This window comes from Perissodus microlepis, chromosome 20, assembly GCF_051167445.1.
Source record: "Perissodus microlepis isolate ML-2025 ecotype Zambia chromosome 20, ASM5116744v1, whole genome shotgun sequence".
NCBI classification, from domain to species: Eukaryota; Metazoa; Chordata; class Actinopteri; order Cichliformes; family Cichlidae; genus Perissodus; species Perissodus microlepis.
The window spans coordinates 25,491,357-25,510,686 of NC_140480.1; the positions used below are offsets into that span (position 1 = coordinate 25,491,357).

A 19,330-nucleotide genomic window follows, 5' to 3' on the forward strand; every position below is an offset into this window, starting at 1 on the left:
GTTCAACAACACATTTGCACCCTGCGTGACTGAGTCTGCTGCCAGTTCAGTCAGTGTTTCTACAGACGACAGATAACTGATTTAGCCAAGCTGTATTCATCAAAGCCCTTGGTTACTATCACCAGGCTTACGCCAGTCTTTGAGGCTCTTCTGCAGTCAAGGCTTTCATTCATTGACTATTATCAAGAGTGCACTCTCTGCTGGTTGCAAAACAACAGAGCTATTCTAGGAGTTAGCAATTTTACTGTCACAGACTGAATTGAAGACAACTTGAGCCTTTCAGTTGCAGCGAACAGTTCCAGGGGGAAAAAAAGGTGCAATGTCTCCTTTCTGAGTGAGTGACACATTTCACAACTGCACATATATATACAAAGGAATACTGAGCTTTTTTTTGTTGTTGTTTTATGGATTTAAATACTTACAGAACTACTGAATGTTGTTAAACCTGTGCAGTGGTTCAAGATAGACATGACATTATACTTCATGTTTTCCCATCCAAGGCCAAGAAAAAAAAAGCACTGCCTAAGCACTACCACCAATAAGTTTGTTCAGTCAGTGCCGCTTGTATTCCTTAAAATAGGGGATAAACTATGTGAAATAAGACACACAAAGCTTTTAATGCATTGACATGCAAAGTGTGTTTGCCAAAATTTAGAAGACGAATGGTAAAAAATGCAAAGACTTGACTTACCACCCTCATAATAAAGATATTGAAGAAAGAAAAATATTACATTAGCATGATTGTCATTTTGAGTATGAATCAGCTTTATTACAGCTAATGACTTAAACTGGTTGGGAAAACAGATGCCTTAGAGCAGGGGTGTCGAACTCCAGGCCTCGAGGGCCGGTGTCCTGCAGGTTTTAGATCTCACCCTGTTTCAACACACCTGAATCAAATGATTAGTTAGGCTTCTGGACAACTTTAAGTCACGTTGAAGAGGTAATTAAGCCATTTAAATCAGCTGCGTTGGATCAAAGACACATCTAAAACCTGCAGGACATAGGTTGAGGCCTGGAGTTCGACACCTGTGCCGTAGAGGAATCTGAGACAGGAGTGTAAAGTTCCACCAGCGATTTTCCCATATATGCAGTATGTTATGTGATATTGTACAGCTTGCAGTACTTTCTGTGAAAAGTGTGATCAGCAGGGGAACACCCACAGTAACCCACTTCTCAAAACTGAGGACAGCTTACATTTCTGTCAGTCCATGTGACACAGAGAAAATATGTCAGCCACGCTCACCACTTGCCCAACAAATACAAGGACTTTTAGTATTTTACAATAGATGCCAGCCACACCCAGCATAACTGAATGCTGTCCATGACGACGAAAAGACTCCAATTATCTCTCTGTCCTCGTCACAGACAAGGAACTCAATCTCTGACAAGATCCCCTTTCTTTATGTTTGGAAATTGTGAGCACTTTCGTTGACATGTGAGAATACTGATTATATTCTCATGTCCGCACATGAACCATTACCTCATGCCCTTAGCTTAACTGTCGTTAGCTTATGGTAAATGGGAGGGTTGGCCTAACTGAGAACAGCTAGGTAAGAGGTAGCTTCACTGTTAGATAACAAATTCCAGATATCAGCACATTTAATGCTCAACTAAGGCTTGACACTTTTAACTTTTTAAAAATGTGCTAAATTCCAAGTTTAGAATTGACATGTAATCATTTTAGTGCTTTTCAGCGAACCATCTTCATGCTATGCATGCATGCATACAGTGCTCTGAAAAAGCATTTGTTCACTTCCTTGTTTGTTAGTTTTTTTCCATATTTTTCACACTTTTATGTTTTAGATCAGACAAATTTCAATATTAGACAAAGATAATCTGGATGCATAAGAACAATTTCACTGATTAAGGGGAAAAAGGTATACAAACCTACCTGGACCTATGTGTACTTTTTTAGTTCCACATCTCGATCTGATTACTATTAGACATGTTGAATCAAGAAATTACTTAAATAGAACCTGTCTGACAAAGTTAAGTAGGCTAAAAGGTCTCAAAAAGCAGCACATCAGACCAAGATCTCAAACAGCTGAGTCACTGACATCTATCAGTCTGGAAAGAGTTATAAAGACATTTTTACGTCTTTGTGAATCAAGTGAACCAGGATGAAAGCCATTATCCACAAAGAGAGAAAACTTAAAACAGAGCTGAATCTTCCTAGGATTGGTCAGCCTACCAAAATTACTCCAAAAGAACATTGACGACTCATCTAGGAGGTCACAAAAGAACCCAACACAGCATTTCATAAAAAGAGCACCATAACAACAGTCAAACATGGTGGTGGAATTGTGATGGTCTGGGGCTGCTTTGCTGCTTCGAGAGCTGACCGACTTATTGTAATTGATGGAATCAACGATTCTGTTTTCTACCTAAAAATCCAGAAGGACAATGTCCAGCTGTCACTTCATGCCGTGAAGCTCAAGCACACTCAGGTTATGCTGCAGGACAATGATCCGAAACACACCAACAATTCCACCTCTGAATGGCTCAGAGAAATAACAACATGACGGTTTTGAAGGGACCTAGTCAAATTCTAGATTTTAAACCTGATTGAGATACTATAGCATGACCTAAACAGGTCATTCATGCACAAAAACGTTTCAGCATGGCTGAATTACAACATTCTGCAAAGTGAGTCAACATTCCTCCACACCAACGTGAAAGACTTTCAAGGTATTGCAAATGCTTGACTGCAATTCTTGTTGTCAAGGGTGAGACAGCCAGTTACTTTTTCACACAGGGTAAGTTAGGTTTGGACAGAGTTGATAAATTGAATTATTATTTAAAAACTGCATTTCATATTTACTCAAGTTACCTCTGTCTGCTACTAACATTTTTTGATGATTTAAATCGTGTGAGGGGGAAATTTCTTTTCCATAGCACTGTATATGAACACAAGAAGAGCAAAAGGGCAGGCCTCACTTTCTAAATCAACATGCAAACGTGCATTTATGTTTAATGAAGTTAAATCCATACACTGTAAACAGTCAACTTTATGATGCAAGACAACCTCATGCAGCTCAAAATTTAAGTAGCCCTAAAGTAGCAGTTCTTAATCCTAGCAGCCAAGAAACGCCATTGGTCCAGCACCCTGTCCCACAGCCAAGTCACCCAATAAGCTTTGGCATCAGTGACTACAATACCTAGTGACATCAAAGCCAGTTAAGCTCTGGCACAATACCAGTGTTCCACCTCATAGCCAAACATGGAACACTAATTCAATATTACACAATGTTAATGATTAGAAAGTATTAGAGGTAATTCCACAAGCATGTTCACAAATTCCTTCAGACATCCACGAGCGTCGCTGTAGTCAAAAATGTCTGAGGCATTGTTTTTAGTATTTATGACAGGCAAGAACTTTGAGTTTAGTTATTAAACAAAACACATAAAGAAAGTAATAAAATGATATTGGTGAACATTTTATGCCCAAGAACTCAAACGTCATCAGTGTAAACTTAGAAGGTCCAACAGCACAAAGAGGATACATGACAGAAAATTCACAGTTTTGGTCCACTGTGAGAGTGCTCTGTGTCCCAAGAGACAGAGGGGCTTATACTCCAGTTATTGAGGTTAATCCACCTGAGTGGCTGTGAACACACCTCTCATTCCCTTGTGATTTAACTGGGAGGAATGTTACAGAAAAAAACTAAACTGTAGCATCATGGTAAGCTTGGTACAGATGGTGCTAAATGAAGGCTTGTATAATAACTTAACACCCAAAGCATAGCAACACACACAAAGAAATATTACAACAATAATAGCTGTTTTGTGCAAATCCATTTGAATGTGTCTTGCAAATTGAAAATCACAAACAACCCACACACTGAAAAAAACAACAAAAAAACCCGCTGACAAAGCAATCCGTTTTGTAATCTTAATGTTTTTGAAACCTGTTTTGATTGTGGACAAAAAAAGGACATAACTGAGTGCTACAATCCAGCCTTCTGCATATTTGTTAGTAACTACCACTTCTTCTGCATATTCACGTACCATGTTTGACTCCATCACTACAAAAGAAAAAAGAAAACCAATATCCAAATTTGAAAACACAGCGCAGCTCCTTAAAACAGCAAACTCCTTAAACTGTAGTCCAAATATGTCCTTTACATCAGCTCTTATAACGATAAACGATATGTTGCAAATTTTATTTCTGCAGCTTTGACCTCTGTGGCCGAAGTAAACCCAGAGAGGACGATAAGTCTGACCAAACCAGCGTGTCTCAGAGGCTGAGGGATAATCCCGCAGTGTGTCATTTGAATAGCTTTAGAGGGGGAGGGAGTTCACGAGCAAGAAGAGCAAAGAGGCGGGTAGGACAAGTGAGACAGAAAGACGAGAAGTGTGAAGAGGAATTTATTGTTGATGAAACATATATTGTACACCAACAGGACAGCGCTATTGTGAGACTCCACATTTGTCAGTTTTGTTTTGTTTTTTCCCAAGGAGTTAACTTTTACCAGCATTACAAATGCACTGCTGACACACCATGGCTCAGCACTCCTGTTAACAGTAACATAACACACGTGAAACCAGCCTGTACCTCATGAGCAGAAACTGCTTCCAAGAGAATTAAAGAAAACTGCTGATCCAAGTGTCACAAATGTTCTTAATGCAGTCAGAAGGCCCAGTGTTGACAAGCCTTTTAAAGCACTGAATGGGAACCACAGCAAACATGTAAGCTTGTTACAGTAAGAAGATTTCAGCGAGATGAACTAACTTTACTCCAGCACATTACCAAGCCATCTCTTTCCACTCTGAATATAGACAATGGCATTTCAGAAAGGCAAAGTTGGTTACCCGAAATGAATTCAGTAACAGTTTCGCGCTCTACAGTAATAAAAACGACTAATATCTTAAATCGAAGAAACTAATAAAAGCAGCAGCTTGTGTTTTCATATGCAGTTGGTTTTTGTTAAACTATGGTTGTTGACTGTGTTTGATTGAGCTCAGCATGCCATCCCCTTCTACTGACTGAGTAAAAGAGGACGCATGAGAAGAAAGGGAGGCCTTTCACTGAGAGAGAGAGTGACGCGGACTGAGAATGAGGAGAAGAGAAGAGGAGGAGATGGAGCTCCAGATGGAGATAGGGAGGGACGTGTTAGGAGAAATGAGGAGGGACAAAGGCTGGGAGAAAGTACAGCACGGTCAGGACAAAGTGAGGGACTGGTCAAGCAGCTAGGCTGTTCTCGAGCGAAATAGAGAGAGAGAGCCACAGAGCCAGAACGGCAGCTGACGGTACAAAGATGTGATTCATCTCACGGTGCAGCACAGCATAAGCAGGCTGGTGGATGTTGCCAGGAGACAGAGCTGCCTAGTGCAGACTTCACACACGTCGTAACAGCCGAGGCTGTCGTTATAAGCCAGCCATGTGACCGATGCTTTAGACAAAAGCAAGAAGGCTGGTTCGGTGACGCTCTGTCAGCTGTCCATCCAATAGCCAAGTTGTAGGAAGTCCCTGAGTGTTAGCGCCAGTGTACACAAGAGGGTAACTCGAGGAGACCAGTGGTGCACTGAACTGAAATGGAGAGAAGAGACCTTAAAGAAACAGCACACAAAACAAGGCAGAGAAATAGACTGAAAGACAAACAGGAAGGGAGGAAAAACCAGCGAGGATGGAAGGTGAGGAGAGTCTTATTTCGTATTCATCAGCTGAACATAAAATGCTGTGAGCCCTAGCACCGCTCGCTGAAGCATGGAATAGGAGAGTCAAATGTAAACTGACATGTTGATCCAAATGGGGAGTGTGCAGCAGTATTTGGGGATGAAACACCCTTCATGTTCCACTGTTTTGGCTAACGGCTAACATGGCCACTGGAAAAAAAAGCAGCTGAAACTGCAAAATATTAATAGAATTTTCCTTCTGACGAAAAGGAGGAAAACTATGACAGAGCTACAAAAACATTTTTTTATGTACAAATTCTTGTTCTTATGTACGTAAACATCACTCAGACCTGTGCTACTGCATTGCTGATGTCTTGGAGCTTTGTCTGAAAATGCATATTTTAAGCATAAGTATGTAGACACTGACAAGTATGGCTTAGAAGGTACGTTGGTATACGTCAAAAAGTTGGCAATGGCACACTATACTTCTTTCCATAAATGGTATCCATCCTGGGGCTATATGATAAATGGAAAGAGCACTGAAAAAGATTTAGCTATGTGTCACTGACAGTGCCAATGCTAGATAGCTAAAGTGGCAGATTTTCTCAGGAATAAAGTCAGATGTGATGTGGAATTACTGGTGTTTAATTTTTGCTAAACTGACTTTTTTACTGTAACAGAATTTAGTACTATGTGTGCTCATAGGCTCAACAGTTAGCTAATGTTCACAAAAGGTAACATCTAGAAACAAAAAGGTAACCTAACATCGTCAGTCATGGTTAGCAGCCAGCTCACTGTTTGAATTGAGGCAACATTACCCAGGCAAACCTCATATGGAGGTAAGTTTTTAGTAAACCTAGTGTACCGTATGAAACTATAATAACTGTACTTTTTTGTCAAGCTTTTGGAAGCTGCTAATCTCTGGAACTGTGGGTGAACAGGTTGTTGTGTCATTTAATGTATATATTATAAATGAATTTACCACTGTTTTATTGTAAAGCACTTTGGTTTTACATGTGCTATAGAAAGACAATTACTTATTTATTTACATTGTGGAATTTTAGAGCTAACTTTCTGTCATTTACAAGGATAACGGGCATTATTCATGAGTCGGAGATCTAACTTTATCGCACCGATTCTTCTCATTTCACACAACTAACTAAAACTGCAATCAAATCGAGTGTTTAGTAAGCCCTGTAAATATATTATTTAATTTATTATATTTATATATTGTTTAATTTAGTTCAGTCTGTTACTGTTCTTATTGTCTTGTAGCAACTCTAACCACACAATTAGTAAAGGATTCTGATTCTCATAACCAATAAAATTGAACTGACTAGACTTGAACTACAATTGAATTAACAGCTATCAGCATATTTTTCAAAATAAAATAAAACACAAATATCAACTTTATTATGGTACAAGATAAACTCTTTAGGAGTACTCTTCTAGGAACAACAATTTTTCAGCCTGGAAGAAACATAGTCTTAGCCAGCCAACTTAGCCAGTGTCAAATCATAATGTCATTTTACCTTTCCTGTCGGGCACAACAACAACGCATGCTCCCCAATGATTATTTAATACCTAAAAAAGGTGCTACTTCAACAACCTTCACCAAAAGCCAATATTTGGCAAAAAAATATGCAAGAAAACTGTTTCTGCTACACTTGGTACCAACAAACTTGCTTCTCTATTTCAAGCACAACTGGGCTATTAAGGAGGCAATTCTAGTGATGCACAACCCCAGTGTAAACAATGACTCCACCGAGCATTGCTGGAACACTTGCTAAATGCACTACATGTGACATAAAGAAGAAACAGTGGATGAAGTTACATGGTGGTAAAGGAGTGCTTTAAGCCACCGGGTAAAGCACTCAAGCCAAGATAGAATATCCCAGGTAGAAAATATTTTTCAGGTTTTAATATTATTAGATGACAATATTTTTCAGGATCCTGAAGAGTTACAAAGGAAACTAAACAATTCTTTTCTACTTCACATTTTAACTGAAAAACACTACCTAGGTTACTTTTGTACTTACATTTGACTTATACTGAGCCACTGTATATAATGCTTGGTCATTAGTATTGCACTATAATGCTGCTGCTGGCACCTTGAGGCAATAGATTCACACTTCGAATGAGGTAGTCTGCCATCAATGACAGTCGCTAATTGGAAAAGAAGGACAGAAATGCCCTTCATGTTGTTTGCACTAATTAATGCTGCTGCCTTTGAGCTGCAGTCAAAGATAAAACATTTCATAGTATTTCATAATATCATCATCGCAAAGGTCCTTGAATTACTCCAATAAAATTTTGAGGTTGTATCGACCCTGTCGTGTTCTTATTGTGGCTAAATACCAGCAATGTTTCATTCATAGTTTCATCAGAAAGTATAAAATCAGAAGGCAAAACATCTCTTGTCTATTGGGGACAAAATAACTACCAGAAAGTAATGAAGGAAGGAATCTGCTTCATCCTAACCTACTGTGATGAGGGCAGACCTGACTCTTATACCCTGAAGCAACAGAATGCTGCTTTCAATCTGTCACCAGCATCAAACTCATCAAATATTCTTCCAATTAATTTGTGTTCATAACCGCAGAGCAGTTACTTATCACCAGCTTCAGATTTCTTTATCTGATCCCAGAAGCTACATACTATGAAGTAAAATTTACCTTTGCTTGTGCAGAGTAGCTGCACGGGTCATCAAACATGCACGGGATGACTCAGCTATCTGATGTGCTCTGTGCTATTGCACAAGAATACAGTTTCTGCATAACTTCTGGATGGATTATATGATTTTAAATCAATATCTATTGTGTGCATAATAGTGTGAATCAGCCAGATTTTTTATTGTTCAGCTCCCAGAACAGAAGCTCACACAGTAGTTCCTAAGCAGTGAAATGTGACTAATGCAAAAGAATTATTAAAATTTTACTACAGTGATTTTATATGGAATTTTTCTCTCTCTTCCCCCACCCACAGGGAGGGCAGAGGTTATTGCCATCTACAGGTCACATGGAGCTGTTAGGGACTGAGAGGGGTAGATGCTGACACACCAATGCTGCCTGTTATATGACAGCCAACTGTGTGTCAGTTTCAAACAGTTTAAAACAGGATTCGGGTTCAATCGTTTACACGTAGTTTCAATTTCACCACAGAGAGAAGGTAATGGCCTCTCTCAGTGAGACTAATTTGCAAAGCACAAAAGAAACATAAAAGCTATTAACAATATTTTTAGCAAAGAAAAATATCTGTTTCAAAAAGTGAATTAATCAACCACTAACCAAGCACTTAAATAATAATAAACAATGATTAAACACTGACAGTCAGATGTCCACAGTTGTCGTGGTGATGCAGTGGTTATTCACGGTTCTCCAAGTTGGTTGGATTTTGATCTTGGGTTTGTGCCTGGTGTCTGCATTCGAGTCCTCTCCTCTGTGTTGCGACATCACTGTCTAACTAGTTGATCCTAAAACCACCATAGATGCTCAATTGAGTTGAGGTCCAGTGATTGCTGAGGCCTTAGCAACGATTCATTCATTTTTATCTTCCACAAGCCATTCAGTGAGTGCTAGTGGGGGGCATTGTCCTGATAGAGACTACTCCCATAGAATAGAGAAAAGCTTTATTTATTTTTAGTGACCCTTCCTGGTTAAGCAGACCCAAACCATGACCGCAAACTGCACACAGCCACTGGAGGATCTCCTCACTGTAGGGGTCAAGTATTCATTATTTTCTCCCTAATTCATCATCGTCTGCAGATCGGAAGGGACAACTGAATGAAGGTCTCCCAGAGGTCTCCAGTCTTGAAATGCTTTTTTGGCAGAAGGATTCATTTCACACTCGGCAGCCCATATAGAAATACACACAAATAAAAGCACACATTTGCTACAAGCATTGTGATTTATCACAGTGTCCGGAGCACTGCTGCAGTGGTTATGTAACTATCAAGCCTCTTGCCACAAGCCTGCTGGTGACAGTGGTGAATAAGAGGGAAAACGACAAGGGGAGGGCGAAGAGAGATGGACAGGAGAAGCAGAACAGAGTCGAGGAGGGGGAGACAGACATGTTGTCATGGGGTGTGATGAAGAAATGAACTGCAGACATGCAGCAGTGCCTGAATGTTGCATTAGAGAGGATGGAGGCCTCTGGTTCCAGTCCAGTTTCTGCTAATGTCCAGGCAGTTAGAAGAAACAGAGGAAGGCAGTGAATAAATAAGCATGGCAATAATCAATCTGGGAATGTAGCTCTTTAAACCTACCAGCTTTCCGCCTTCTTATCATTTAGTTGCCAGATGCTGCTCTGAATACTGATGGGCTGCCTTTCAAACCAATGTCTGTATGTGTCTATGTGCATTTGTGAGAAGAGGGAGTGGGAGGTGCAGTTATTACAGAGAGAGTGAGTGTGCTGCAAATTATTTTAAATTTGATATTTCAAGTTTGATAAACCATATCTATATATGTATAGTGAGAGAGAGAGAGAGAGAGAGAGAGAGAGAGAGAGAGAGAGAGACATACAGATGGGCATACTGTAGATGGCTAAACAATGGGGCATAGTGATGGTGCAGAAGCAGAGGAAGACAGAGGAAGATGTATACCAAATGATACCAACATTAAGAAGAAGGAACATGGGGATCCTTGAAAAATACTCAAGGCTGAGAGAGGAGCTAGAGATGGTGTGGAAGACAAAGGCAATGGCAGTTCCCGTGGTAATCGGAGCACTCGATGCAGTGACCCCTACAACTGGGTGAGTGGCTCCATGAGATCCAAGGAACAACATCAGAGACCTCTGTCCAGAAGAAGAGTACAGCACTAGGAACAGCAACAATACTGTGTGTGTGTGTGTGTGTGTGTGTGTGTGTGTGTGTGTGCTAATAAGGAGGAGCCCGAACATCAGTGGGAGATATCCTCATGCATTTAAGGTGTTGAATGCGAAAGCAGCTAACCTGACAGAAAAGATCATGGCTAAGCTGGAAACCTGGACCCTCTGTTGATGGCTGGACCAAAAAAAGCAATTTGAATGGCTGAGACGCACTCTGAATGGCTAACTGAAGGTTGGACAGTCCTAATCCCCATAGAATCTCCAGAAGGGACTGGTCCCATCCAACTACTGGCCAATAACGTGCCCCAGAACAACATGGAAGCTTCTGTCAGACATCATACCAGCTAAGATGAACAGGCACATGGCCCAATACATGAACAGGGCCCAGAAAGGAACACCAGAACAGAATCACCAGAAGTGTAAAACCCCAGCTCCTAGTAGATAGGGCAGTCACTCAAGACTGCAAGACTAGATTAACCTTTGCACCGCCTGGATTGACAGCAAGAAGGCCTATGACTCAGTGCTACACACATAGATCCTGGAATGCCTAGAACTGTACAGGATCAACAAGATCCCAATAGCTTTTATTAAGAACTCATTTGGCCGCAACATTGGAGGCCAACTTCAAACCAATAGCACAAGTCAATATCAAGTGCAGGATTTACCAAGGAGATGCTCTGTCACCACTGCTTTTCTGCATAGACTTTGCATCCTGCTGGGATAATAAGCTGGCCAAAGAGATAGAAGTAATTTACATCAAGACAAGAAAGCTCCTTACCATGCATGGAAGGTTTCAGCTCATGTTCAGTACCCTGAGACTACGTGGAAGGATGGAGGCAGAGGACTAGTGAGTTTCAGAACCATTACCCAGGATGAAACAACAAAGATCTACGTGTACATCAGGGAGAAGGCCACAACTGATCATGTGCCCAGTTAATACCTCAGACAGCACAACCCTGAGAAGGGAGAGGAGCAAAAAGAGGAACCATCATGGAAGGACAGGCATGCCTGCATGGCATGTACCATGGGTAGATGGCATGCCTGCATGGCATGTACCATGGGTAGATAGAATTAGTGGCTGATATTGAGAAATCCCACACAGCTGGATTGAAAGACAGCACAAAGGCACTAACCATGCCAGCGCAGGAACAAACTCTAAGCAAAAGATCCACAGAGACTGGGTGTAAATGACCTTTAAATTTGGTAAAATTTTCACATATGTTTGTCTGAAAGGTACTTCGGTTTTATTTTGAAATCCATGCTTTTATTTTGAAACAGAAAACTGGCGCAAAACCGTTAAAGGGCTTGTTAGTAACGTTTGTTTTAGGATATGGTAAGTAGTGTGCCTTAAAGTGAAAAATATGTACGTTTCCTGTGCCAATTAGTACCTGGCTGACAGTGGCACAAGGTTTGTTAATGTTTCCTTTAATGGAATAAGTTATGTGCAATCAAAATGTCCTTTAATAGAGTTTATGTGTAGTTGTAAGCTAGTGAGGTGATATAGTGAATTGAGTGATGTAAATTTGATGTGTATGCTATATGTGAGCAGGAGAAATTTGTTTCCTTGATATTTTGATGTTATGGTAGTAATATTGTTGGTTTTGTTTTGCTCCTAGCTCTTACGGTGTCTTCACTGAATGTTTCACTGAAAACTTTTCCAATAAAACCTCTGTGAAGCATCAGTATAAGAGACCATCATTCAGCCAGGGATGCTACACTGGGGGCTACCACACCAGGGAAAACCCCAAGTACAGACTGTGCAAATATGCCCCTGAGACAATCCAGCACATAACAGCAGGGTGTAATATACTAGCAGGCAGGGCAGACATGGGACCCCAGAACCCAGTGGCTGGAATAATATGCAGGACGATGCATACTACACCAAGCTACATATACACATAACATAGCTATACCAAGTGATAGCAAGATCAGTAAGAAGGAACATGAGAAGCTTGAGAAAAACCAAGGGCTCACAGAGGAGCTAGAGAAGGTATGGAGGGTGAAAACAACAGTTTCTGGCCCCCAAAGTGCACAGATGTGTTTCACTACGGGTAACTGAGTAAAAGGATTTGCTTCTCGAAAGACTTTGAATTTAATTTAAAGTTTTAAAATGCATCTGTAGTCAGAGACAGTGCAACTGAAACGACCTTTCCTATGATCATATCAGCAGGAAACTGACAGGAGAAAATAAGCAACACTAGTTTATCCAGAGATGTGTCACTGTCCACTGTGTAATCACTTTACATTCCTATTTATACCCACTCACAAATCTCCCCATGTGTCCAGTTAGAGAGCTGGGGACTGAAGATCTGATACACAAACCAGACCTGAGTTGCAAAAATTTAGACCACGACTTGTTGGATCAGAGTCAGCTCATTTCCTGTTTGACTACTTAAAAATATGATTTGTCAAGTGAAATTGTAATTAATCTAACTAATTGATCAGATTTCACAATTTCAGACCATGGCAAACAGCAGCTGTGGTTTGAAATATGATTGCTTAAAGTTGGCACATAGCACTGTCTTCTGTTAATGTTTATTAAAAGTATTGACAACAAGCATTGCCAGTTTGGCTCACAAAGTGCTTCATGTTTATGTCTGGTTATGAGCCAAGGCAAAACTGGTGGTTGCTAAATGTGGAAGAAAGAAAAATATGAATCCTGGTGGTGGCTGCCACCAGCAGGAAACAGTGATCAAGTGTAAATTTAAATCTGAAATTAGGAGAGGTTTACAGGCATTGCTAAAAGGTGTGGCTGAGATCAGACAATACAATGAATAAAGAAGATTAGGGCTTTAATGCTGGTGGTTTACACATTCACCTAACAAGCAAAAGATCCCACCTTGATATCAGGAGGAGACACAAATCCCTTTGGGGTTGTGTCAGGAAGGGCATCTGGTGTAAAAATCTGCCAAATCAAACATGTGGAGGTACCTGCTGTGGTGACCCCTTGTGAATAAGGAAGCAGCAGGTGAGTAACATGAATCCATTTTGCCCATGCAGACAGAATAATGACTGGATACAGACTGGATAGAGTTTTATAAAAGTCTTCTATGGTGTAGGTCACTTCCTGATTATATAATACTGAACAAAATACGGACATTTTAATTTAATGCAGTTAATTAAATAGAAATCATCTAAGAAGAATTGACACAAAGCAAAAATGTAGCTTGACGGTAGTAACACTGAAAAAGAGAGCGTGGTTTAAATGGGAAAAAGTAGAAAAGCTAACGGGTATAATGAAAGAATGAGAAAAAAATGTGTCGATGATCTTCTATGTGTGCTACATATTCCAGGATACTTTGTTTACTAATAAAAACAATCTATATAGGTTCTTCTGACCCAGCTTTGTCTTAGTCCAAACTGCACAACATCCCTGGAGAAGCCTTTCTGAGCTGGGCCATCATGTTCCGATGAGCCTTCTTGCATATACAAACACCAGACTGTGCTCGTCAAACAGATGCTTAACCTCCCCGGCGCAGTGAAATTCTGTCCCAATGCCCACAGAACAAAGAGATCAAACAAGGAAAATCAATAGCTCCTCCTGGGTAATCATTCTTTCCTGTGAGACGGGGAAATCTACTCCTAGTGAGATAATAAAAATAAAATCTGAGATAATCTCTTTTAAGAAAAGAACACGAGAATATGTTGAGTCAAAACATTAATGCTACCATAGAGAGTACAAGTCAGTCAGTTTGATTGTTGGAGTAGCTAGGAAACGGAAATCCAACCCTTTAATTGCATTGTAATCCTACATCTAATCATGCAGTACACGACACAAAGTGCACCACTTACGGAATAATACAATTTAAAAGTCTCCAATAAGCAACAAAGATGACCTGACCTTCAGTTTGCCCATAAAAAGGCTGCGACAGTCTCATCAAATATTAACACCAGTGTCAAAGAGCTATTAATTAACTCAAGTGGTGCATTTAGCATTATACATAAAAAAAACTGTTCAAATCTGTGGGTCTGTGCTCGGCATCGTCCCTTTGACATCCATCTGCATCTTCAGATTAAACTTTGCTTCCAGCACAAAGGACAATTGGCACAAACACGAACAACTCACCTTCTCCACCAATGGGAGGTCAGATTTCCATAAACCTAAGAGAGAGATAGTTGTCGGTCCCCTGCAGGAAAACAAAGCATGAGTAGCTCGGATCTTTTTTCTTTTTCTTTTTAACAGGAAGTTGGTTAAAGTGCTGCTACTTCACCTAATTGGAATATAAATGAAAATCAACCCCGGGTGTGTCAAAACAGAAGTCACCTTTATGGCAGAAGGTTATTAAGAAATTATCTGGGTTTCAGTTTAAACTATCAAAGTTATGGAGAGATTATAAAACTCTGCATAGAGCAATGGGGTATATTTAATAATACCAGTTTCTTTTGTACACTTTAACCACTAATGCACCACCTGCTGAATATAATTAATGCTGGGATGATTAGAATCTAGTCAAATATAGTAAACTGTGATGAAAATGGTGTGGGAAAAATGACTAATTTTGGTGTTAAATCTGCAATATGGTTTGGATCGGTTGATGCAAATGATAATTTATATGTTCAGCATTTGTTTTTTTTTACAGATTGAAGTCTTTCTGCTGTCACTGACACGTGTGACTGCCTCAGGCCCACACAGAACACAAAATTCAACAATAATGCTGAATCTTAGAAAAAAACAATGCTGAGCACCAATTTAGCCGAGTTGGTTTCCCAGGTTACATCAGTGTCTAATTAACTCATATTATTTTGAAATTTAAGTTTCATGCTTAAAAAATGCTGTTTTCCATGTATGCCTGTTTAACTTTATAGAAAAGGGTTAACAAAGTTTACTGTTACAACAATGTATAACGTAAGCGAGATTGTGTTAAAACCATTTTTCAACCATATTTTTCACAAAGCAGGAACTCCAGCAACACTTGAGGGAAGATGAACAACTTTAATAATAGACCAACGCGTTTCGGCTTGTGGCCTTCATCAGGGTCAACCATATTTTTGACATGTTTCATTCAGTAGATCATTTTATTCTATGCACAAATTATTCCTTTGGCATTTGCCGGTATTTTTATTTCCAGGTATAAATATAAAAAAAGCAAATTACTACCCAGTGTGAAACCTTAATAATTAAAAACAGAAGTGAAGCTTCAGCTAATGCAGGCACAGTCAATATTTCCACAGAGAGGAAATTAATGGACAACATTTGACCATTTATCAAGCAAAATATTGAAAGTCCACCGGTTCTAACTTGAAATGTGATAATTTGGTGCTTTGATTGGTGTATCAATCATTTAATAAATTCTGGTGTAAGGAAATATCACAGAGTTTGAGGATGTGACTTTAGCCTTTAGAAATGTCTGAACACCATAGCTGACAGATCTAATTATTTAGTAATTAAAATAACAGTAAGCTTGGATCTAGCATCATGCTATCGTGCTTATATCGTACAGCCACCTTGTCTTTAATACCAAAATATTCAATGCTCAATGTCAATGACGCTATAAGTAGTTCAATTCAGCTTTACTTTTCTTCAAAAATGTGATTGCTTTTGGAAATCATCTGTGCTTCACAGTGTGCTTGAATCTTTCTCTGTGTGTACCCCTCACTGTGTGTGCTCAGCTGAGCTGCTGCATCCTATGACCATGATAAGCAGTTTAGGTAATGGACGGGTCGACTGAATTCAGGCAGAGAAGTGATGAAGCAACCCACACATCAAATGAAACAGCCTGAGAAATGCCAGCTCTATTCGATGCCTAACAGCAAGCAGTCTGCTGGTTATGCTTCAAATTCTTATAAAAATGCTGATTCATGGTCACTTCACTGTGACCACTGGTGCTTTTCAACTGAGTATTTATATTTCTCAAGTTCCAAAGTCTTCTAATTGAAAAATTCCAACAAGCTTTGTTGATCACTTAACAGCCTGTAGCAGTTATTGAAATGGCAACAACAATAAATAATCACTGAAACAATTTTTAAGCTAAGAGGTCGTTGGAGTCGTTGGAAAGGCAAAACATAGTCAAAGATGTTGAAATGGTGATTTTTCACTATTTTTGGATCGAGAATAATGAGTTTTTGATCCAAGATTGAAGCAGATGGGCTACAGCAGCAGAGGACACCACTGGGTGCCACTCCTGTCAGCTCAGAAGATGAAACTGTGTCTACACTTTGCAAAGGATTGCCCGAATTGGACAACGGAAGATTGGGAAAATGCTGCTTGGCCTAACGGGCCTTGATTTCTGCATTGATATTGAGGTGGTAAGGTCAGAATTTGGCAGAAACAACATGAATGCATGGATAAATCCTACCTTGCATCATCTGTTCAGGTTACTGGTGGTGGTGTGATAGGTTTTATTGGCACACTTTATGCCCTATTGGGAATGTTCCTCCCTTTATGACCACAGTGTACCTGTCTTCTGATGGCAGCTTCCAGCAGGACAACACACCATGCTACAAAAGTCAGACTATCTCAAACTAGTTTCTTGAACATGTTAACAGTGAGTTAACTCTACACAATTGGTCTCCACAGTCACCAGATCTCAATGGGATGTGGTGGACACTCATCATGGATTTGCAGCTGACAAATCTACAGCAACCGTGTGATGCTATCATGTCAACATGGACCAAAGTCTCTGAGGAATCTTTCCAGCACTTTGTTGAATATTTGCCTTAAAGAGTTAGAGCAGTTCTCAAGGCAAAAGGAGGCCCAAGCCAGTATAAGAAAGGTGTACCTAACCAAGTGGCTAGTGAGTGTAAAACAGGCAACTGCTCTCGGAAAACATAGTATCAAGTTAAGATGACCAACAGAAAAACATGTGGCTCTCCTATTCTCTCTCTCTGTGATTATGTTTATGAGGAAGACACCCACTAGTGTTCAGCCCTCTCACCCGACCTTCTGCATCCATGTACTTATTAATCAAAACAACAACGGACCCACTGATCTAGAAACCATTCATACCAGAACTGATAAAACTCCAGGGATTCGTGCGCTGGAGGTGCACACCAGGACTCCATTTTGAAATGCCCAAAAGATCACGACACAAACTGGGGCTTCTGCTCTGCCTCAGGGTGAGCCACGGCTTCAAGATGATGACTCAGAGGAGGCAAACGCCGACATGTTGTGATGACGCTGCATGAACGACTCCGGGTAACATCGATGTAATTCATTAGGGTCCACCACAGGATAAACAAGAATAATGTTACCTAGTGATATGTGCGTAGTGTTTCTCATCCTGTTCACATGTACACGTGTGATAAAATTGTTTCCTCCTAATTTTTCTTTAAATAAAATCAACTCCACTATGATGGCATCTCGCTTTTCTTAATATCTCTGGATTTGAGCAAAAATCATAGCCATGGAAAGAGCTTCAGAAAAACAAAATGAGAATCCTTGTGTGGTGTGAAAAGCACCGCAGATGTTTTTGATAATCTCTAATGTCATAAATCTTGTGCCAAGGACAGGAGTCTTCCCAGTGTGTGTCCTCCTCTGCACGGAGAGAAATGAGACACTCCGGCTGCCCTTCAGACTCTCTGTTCTTACATTGGCTCTTTTTTCACACCTTGTCAGACAGCACTATCTCTTCTTTTCACAGAGGAACAACAGCCCTTAACCCTTTCATCAGCAAACACATTAGAGAAGGCCCCACTATTTCACACGTTGTCCTGTTTCCCACACCTACGTTTTTCCAGAAACACCGGAGACTAACAACAACAAAAAGGTCACCAACAACACCTCTTTGTGAGACATTTAAACAGACAGAAACAGATCCAACAGAACAGCGTTTCAGACTATTTGAATGCATCAGTGTTCGGCACCCATTCCTGCATTAGCCTACAAATTGTCATGATTTTGTAATAAAAGATCAAAAACAAACTGACTGAAATAAAAGCTCATCTGAAAACAAATTGCTGTGTTCTAAGTAAAACAAATTCCCTTTAATTGGCATGGAATGCATTCAGCAGTACTCTGTATTGATCCTCCCCTTCCATTTAGCAAAGCAAACCTCCATTGGGAGCGGTAGAGCCCATATGTCAGATATTTCACATTAAACAGAGGAACAAACAATCAAATGACAATAGCTTTAACTGCAATGCAACTCATAAATCCCACGCTCGTGTTAATCCTTTCCCAGTCATTGCAGACAAGGCCAAAATGGGGGGAAAATGAAGTTGGATTAAAAACAATCTAAAAAAACTTCCTAAAACTGTTAGTTAAGCTTGCATGGGCGTTCCTGATAAAATGTTCACATAACAACTATTCTATTAATGGTTAAAGAAAACCACAGATCAAGCCACTGATTACATGATTGCAAATCATAATTAAACTCAAACACATAGTTCCTGAGCAGGAGGATGTTTGCCACAATCAAAAACAAAACAAGCCAAGCATGAAAACAGAAGGTGGACAGTAATGCAGACACACTGTAAACACTATGGGAAGTGAGCGCGGGCAAACATTTCTAGAAATTCAACATACAGCTCAATGATACGGAATAATCTGTGAATTAACAGCTCACATATATAGAAATAAAGCAGCTTGAATTAAAGAGTGGAATTACTCTGCTTGTAAGCTTGTCTATTTATTTATTTTTATCATAGCTCGCAATGTGTCATCATATTTTCATCATCATATCATTTTGTCAATATTTAACTCTCAGAACTAAAATGTACAGTGTTGAATATACACAGCAAACAACAACAGAATGAGCCTGTTCAAACAAGATTGTCTGCCACACATAAATATGAGTATTTCAAAAATTCCTATTGGAGAGAACATCATCACACACATCACAAATTGTGGATATCATTCTAACGCAGACTTTTCCTTCTAGTTAAGTTGATTTGCATTTGGTGCATGTCGTCATACCTGGGCAATATCTCGCTAAAAGTTGAATGAAAATGT

The 19,330-nt window shown here is 39.9% G+C and overlaps 1 protein-coding gene and 1 long non-coding RNA gene across 4 annotated transcripts in view; one reads left to right on the plus strand and one right to left on the minus strand.

Annotated features, from left to right (window-relative positions):
* The window catches only part of pacsin1a (protein kinase C and casein kinase substrate in neurons 1a), a 35,570-nt gene that overhangs the window by 14,136 nt on the left and 2,104 nt on the right, over positions 1-19,330 (minus strand). Inside the window, exon 1 of one of the 3 annotated variants that reach the window (XM_084917701.1) lies at positions 4,009-4,245. The exons of the other annotated variants lie outside the window; for them this stretch is intronic. The gene's annotated coding sequence lies outside the window, so the exon portion shown is untranslated. Of the gene's footprint in view, positions 1-4,008; positions 4,246-19,330 lie in introns of those variants that run through there. 3 annotated transcript variants of the gene reach the window in all.
* LOC146364640 (uncharacterized) lies at positions 5,287-17,733 on the plus strand. The gene is made up of 2 exons (XR_014798966.1): positions 5,287-5,634; positions 16,958-17,733. It is a non-coding gene; the product is annotated as an uncharacterized LOC146364640 (long non-coding RNA).